Raw genomic sequence first — 7022 nt, 5'->3', positions numbered from 1 at the left:
AGAGAGAGAGAGAGAGAATAAAATAAAATATCATTCTCAAACTTTTAACAAATAAAAATACGCTCCGTACCTCAAACCTCTCTGGAGAGAGAGAGAGAGAGAGAGAGGAGAGAGAGAGAGAGAGGATCGTTATATCACTAATATCATAACTTATTAAACATAATCTGTACTGCGCGCAAATCCCCTTGGATTTTCGTTGGCTAAAAAAACCCTTATTAATCCCAAATTAATGATGATTTTTCCCAGCAAACTCCCAAGCTTCATTACCATTCGTTATTTTTAATTAAAGTGACGATCATAGTTCATAGGATGAGTGTTCGTTCGTACACTGTGGATTAAGTAGTGGAGGTCTGCGTATAGTAATCATTAATAAAAGCACCACCAATTATAACTGTAGTGATAGTTCTTCGAATTACTATGAGGTAATTATAACTGTGGTGATAGTTCTTCGAATCACTATGAGGTAATTATAACTGTGGTGATAGTTCTTCGAATTACTATGAGGTAATTATAACTGTGGTGATAGTTCTTCGAATTACTATGAGGTAATTATAACTGTGGTGATAGTTCTTCGAATCACTATGAGGTAATTATAACTGTGGTGATAGTTCTTCGAATCACTATGAGGTAATTATAAGTTCTTCGAATCACTATGAGGTAATTATAACTGTGGTGATAGTTCTTCGAATCACTATGAGGTAATTATAACTGTGGTGATAGTTCTTCGAATCACTATGAGGTAATTATAACTGTGGTGATAGTTCTTCGAATCACTATGAGGTAATTATAACTGTGGTGATAGTTCTTCGAATCACTATGAGGTAATTATAACTGTGGTGATAGTTCTTCGAATCACTATGAGGTAATTATAACTGTGGTGATAGTTCTTCGAATCACTATGAGGTAATTATAACTGTGGTGATAGTTCTTCGAATCACTATGAGGTAATTATAACTGTAGTGATAGTTCTTCGAATCACTATGAGGTAGATAAGTGTTTAACTACCGACCCATAGTTTAAAGAATGTATGTAACTCATTGTTTTCAAAATATTCTTGGGTGTTCTTAGGTAATCTAGAACGACATTCGAAGTCAAGAAAGAAGTGTCTATATTTGATATTCTTATAAAAAGGAATACAAGTACACTGCCAGGTAGCTTGAAGATCACAGGAATGACGGTATTCGTTAAGAATATAGAATTGTTTTTCACGCTTAAGTTTGCTAATACGTAAGATAATGATTATACCAATCCCGCATAAAAAAATTATGACGTATCTTAATTACTCTACACATCTAAGTATCTTAATAAATGTGAAAAAAAAATACGTATATACTACAAAAATTGCTTTATTGAACTAGGAAGAATGATAATTAACATATGTGAAAAATATGCTAATTAACAAATGAAAAACATTGTTAGATGATAAACAAAAAAATACTAATTATATATGTAATAATAATTGCATTTAACGACGTTTGAAAAAAATAAAAGATAAATTAGCCAATAAACGAAATAAAAAAAAAACAATAAACAAAAAAATACTTATTATTAATGTAATAATAATTGCGTTTAACGACGTTTGAAAAAAAAATAAAGATAAATTACCCAATAAACGAAAGTAAAAAAAAAAAAACCACAATAAAAAAAAAATACTAATTATAAATGTAATAATAATTGCATTTAACGACGTTTGAATAAATTAAAAGATAAATCCCCCCCCCCCAACAAAAACAACAACAACAACACCACAAGCATGAGATCAAGTGTTTAAATTCCCCTGACATGCAACGCCATCATTTCCATAAATTTCACCTTTCTGATTCGGTTGCTTAATATTCTCACGAGGTCCCCTTCACCCCACCCCCACTCGCCTGTCAAATCCCACAGGAATACACAAGTCAAAAATATTGCACTAACACCCCCACCCCCCATCATAAATTCAATTTCTTAATCTGGAATGAGATCAGGTGGCAGAAGGGAAAGTGTTAGATTTATGCATACACTTTGAAGACGTCGATTCATTTTCCATTTGAAAAAAAATCATGTGTTTTTCCATTTATGACGTTTCAATCTCGTATAAAACGTGGAAACGGTAATTCGTTGGAAATATTGGTCCAAATATGTTCCAAATACGTGCTTCCTAACTTAAAGCAAAAAGGTACAATTTATACAATTTTGAGTAATATTTGCCTTCATTATCCAGTCTAACATATGGAATTGGATTAGTAAATAATGGCATTAAATATTCAGTCTAACATGAAACTGGATTGGTAAATATTGACATTAAATATTCAGTCTGATATGGAATTGGATTAGTAAATATTGGCATTAAATATCCAGTCTAACACATGGAATTAGATTAGTAAATACTGACATTAAATACTCAGTCTAACACATGGAATTGGATTAGTAAATATTGGCATTTAATATCCAGTCTAACATAGAATTGGATTAGTAAATATTGGCATTAAATATCCAGTCTAACACATGGAATTGGATTAGTAAATACTGACATTAAATACTCAGTGTAACACATGGAATTGGATTAGTAAATATTGGCATTAAATATTCAGTGTATGACATGAAATTGAATTAGTTGAAATTGGCAATACATAATCAGCGTAAGACATGGAATTAAATTAGTTATAAAAGCTACACGTATTCGAGCATGATATTCAAACAGCAAAAAACTTCATAAACAAACTGATAACATAATGAAATAACCTAATCAAAGCAAAAATAATCAACCCCTTCATAATTAGGAAAAGGCAGCGAGTCGCTATAAATTACAAAAAAACCTTCTTAGCATTAACAGTACAATCACGTTTAAATCAAGAAAACCCGAGTTTACCATCGTATGCTAATTACTCCTCCACACCCTAACATATGGTCGTAATTCAAATTATACATCAAGGAGTTTTATTTTTACCGCAAAGGGGAAATGGAATGGAGGCGAAGGGAAGGAGGAATTGGAGGCGAAGGGAAGGGGGGAATTGGACGCGAAGGGGAAGGGGGAATTGGACGCGAAGGGAAGGGGGAATTGGAGGCGAAGGAACAGGTCATAGTGAAAGGAAAAAAGGCGATAAAACATGACCAACTTCAATTGCATACGAATCTAATTTGCAGGGTTTAATAAAACAGCAGTCGTGATTAACCCTTCAAGTTTGTGGGGGCCGATGTGGTAACGTCCCTGACTGGTGAAAGCGAGACTTGGGTTCGAGTCCCGCTCAAACTCGTTAGTTTCTTTGGTCGCTCCAACCTTACCATCCTTATGAGCTAAGGGTGGGGGTTTGGGGAAAGTTTGCCGGTGTGAACTGGCACAGAAAGACCATAAATAGAGTCATTTAACAGACGCAAGTGGAAGTACATTTCTAAAGCCTTTGTTCTGCAGTGGACTGGTAACGACTGACGAAGATAATATATATATATATATATACTATATGTGTGTGTGTGTGTATATATATATATATATATATATAGATAGATATATATATGTATATACATATATGTATATGTATATATATATATATATATATACAGTATATATATACAGTATATATATATACAGTATATATATGTATGTATATATATATATATATATATATATGTATATATATATACTGTATGTATATATATATATATACATATTTATATAAACAGAGAAAAGATAAAAGGAACGGGTGCTCCCAGGTCAATTAAGATACGGACCCCAACGAACAAAAGTTCCCAACAAAGCCAGGGTCACTGACTGATAAACACCCATTGTGGAGCACTGGCAAATTGTCGAGACGAATAATAATAGTCAGGCACAACCAAACCCGATGAATTCTAACATCGCACGCGCCTCCACATCAAACATCGGGAATAGAATGCGTGGGTATTGTTGGCGTATTCTATGAGGGAAGACCTCTTTTCTTTTATCAGACCAAAGGCAATGAAATGACGTCAAGCCTTCTCCAATAGACGGGTAGGTTCTTTGCGAAGGCATTGGCTGAATAGCAAAGTAATATTTTTTTCTTTTTTGCTTTCTTTAGTTCTCTATTAATCTATTCATAAGATGAAAAGATAATTTTTTCATGTCAACACATCAAAGTCAAAGGAACACAAATCCAATAATAGCTACAAAAATGTCAACAATAATAATGGTAAATAATACGAATAATCATAATATGACCTGACCTCTCGGGTCAAGGAGCACAGTTCCTCGACAATTATTGCCTAAAGAACAACGGCAATAATAATAATAACAATAATAATAATAATAATAATAATAATAATAAAATTAATTAGTAAAATTATTAAAATTATCATATATTCAATCTCTCCCCACCTCTAGAGTACTCATACCCTGGTGAGAGGGGGGTACTCCGAAAGGCACACTCACAAACCACAATCTCCACAAATTGCCCAAACTACTGTGTTGTACTAGGCAAAGGGGAGGGATGGGAAAGATTGAATGTGTGTGTGCGCGCGCGCGTGTGCATATCTATCTATAATAATAATAATAATAATAATAATAATAATAATAATAATAATAATTAGAGGGGCACTAGGTAGAGCGCAAACCTTCACCTCGGCTTGAATTGAATTGAATATAGGATTTAGGCATTAAGCCAAGCACTGGGGCATCAAAGGCCATTCAGCGCACCCTTTTGCTTGACCTTAACCTTGACTTTTGACCTCAACAATTAGCGTCTCTGTGACAATGATGTCCAAACTTATGGCTGATTACGTGAATTGGACATTTTGCTTGACCTTCTAAAATTTAATCATTTCCAGCTTTTTGCATAATAGTTAATCCCCAGCACGTTTCATTGCTCTACGATTAAAAATAGTGGCCAGGAAGGTGTTCACAAACAAACACACGCACACACACAAACAGGGGCGAAAACATACCTCCGTCCAACTTCGTTGGCGGAGGGTAATAGTAACAATAGTAATAATAATAATAATAATAATAATAATAATAATAATAATAACACGACATCTGTGGTACAGATGCTTAAGGGCCTTAAAAAATATTGGCGATAAACAATCACATCCTTTTTTATTAAAAAAATCATCAGACAATAAAATCTAAATGCGTGCGTGGATAACACACACACACACACACACACACACATATATATATATATATATATATAAATATACACACATATATAAACATATATATACATATAAATATACATATACATATATATATACATTGAGAGAGAGAGAGAGAGAGAGAGAGAGAGAGAGAGAGAGAGAGAGCATGTGCATCTGTAAACAGACTTTTAGGCAGATATAAGCTTATTTTATGAAATCATTTTTAAAAATCCAGAAGATTATTACAATATACCACAGAACGGCAACATAAATAACTTCAAATACCACAGAACGGCAAAACAAATAACTTCAAATATCACAGAACGGAAACACAAATACCTTCAAATACCCCAGAACGGCAAAACAAATAACTTCAAACATCACAGAACGGCAACACAAATACCTCTAAATACCACAAAACGGCAACACTAATAACTTCAAATACCACAGAAAGGCAAAACAAATAACTTGAAATACCACAAAACAGCAACACAAATAACTTCAAATACCAGAGAACAGCAACACAAATACCTTCAAATACCACAGAACGGCAACACAAATAACTTCAAATATCACAGAACGGCAACACAAATACCGTCAAATAACACAGAACAGCAACACAAATAACTTCAAATACCAGAGAACAGCAACACAAATAACTTAAAAGACAACATAAATAACTTCAGAGGTGTCTCGGTCATATTTGGATTTGATATTACATTTCCAGTAACATCTATCCCTTCTCTCACAGCACGATTGATGAATCAAGGATGCAAATCTCTCTCTCTCTCTCTCTCTCTCTCTCTCTCTCCAAACCACTTCTCTTCATTGACTCTCTCTCTCTCTCTCTCTCTCTCTCTCTCTCTCCCCAAACCACTTCTGTTCATTGACTCTCTCTCTCTCTCTCTCTCTCTCTCTCCCCAAACCACTTCTGTTCATTGACTCTCTCTCTCTCTCTCCTCTCTCTCTCTCTCTCTCTCTCTCTCCAAACAACTTCTGTGCATTGACTCTTCTTCCAAATTTCTCTCTCTCTCTCTCTCTCTCTCTCTCTCTCTCAATACACAAAGGAAGAATATCAAGACATTTTGTTCTTCCCTAATTGACTTAGTAATGGCGTAAATTAACCATTATCCGCTCTCGCGAATTAAAGAACCCTTGAGTAAATCAAGTTCCGCTTCAACAGGATATTGTCCGGTCATTTCTTATGCATTTCTATCAAATTATTTCTATAATGCCATTCCATGGGTAAAAAAAAAAAAAAAAAAAAAAACTACATGCTTCACTACAACGCAACATTTAGAATTACACTAAATTCAATTACCTCCGTCAACGCCATTGGAGGTGGTTATGTTTTCTCCCTTGTTTGTCTGTTTGTTTTGTGTGTGAACACCTTTCCTGGCCACAATTTTTACTCAGTAGTGGAACTTTTAGTGATTAATTGTCATGTTGAGACGTGGAAGTGATTCAATTTTTAAAGTCCTAGCAAGCTCAAAGGTCAAGGCCAAGTTGAGGAAAAGGTTTACCGAATTAACCCTAACCTCGAGAAATAGGTTGCCGTGGCGGAGATCTGCATTCTCAGAGGGCTTTTCTAGTTTCAATTGTATCTTTCTTTTTTCCCCACAATATCGAAATATTTTTTTCATCCCTTTTCTAATTCTATTGACGCAACAGCTGGATTGGGAACTAACTTTATTAACTGGCATAAAAATAATTTTACCAATTGAACCCGGGAAGGTTTTGAGTAATTCTTCGATCAATAACCATTTCAGTGATATAAATAAACTTTTGTTTATTTCATTTACATTTTTTTGGCCAGGACGTAAACATAGAACAAATAAACAACCAGAAAATGCATCGGATAACGTCAGCTCATATCAACTTTATGAGCAATTACACGAGTTCCTTTGGTATGCCGTGATGATAAAACGCTAACG

This window comes from Palaemon carinicauda, chromosome 14, assembly GCF_036898095.1.
Source record: "Palaemon carinicauda isolate YSFRI2023 chromosome 14, ASM3689809v2, whole genome shotgun sequence".
Lineage (NCBI taxonomy): Eukaryota > Metazoa > Arthropoda > Malacostraca > Decapoda > Palaemonidae > Palaemon > Palaemon carinicauda.
This window is presented reverse-complemented; position numbering follows the sequence as displayed.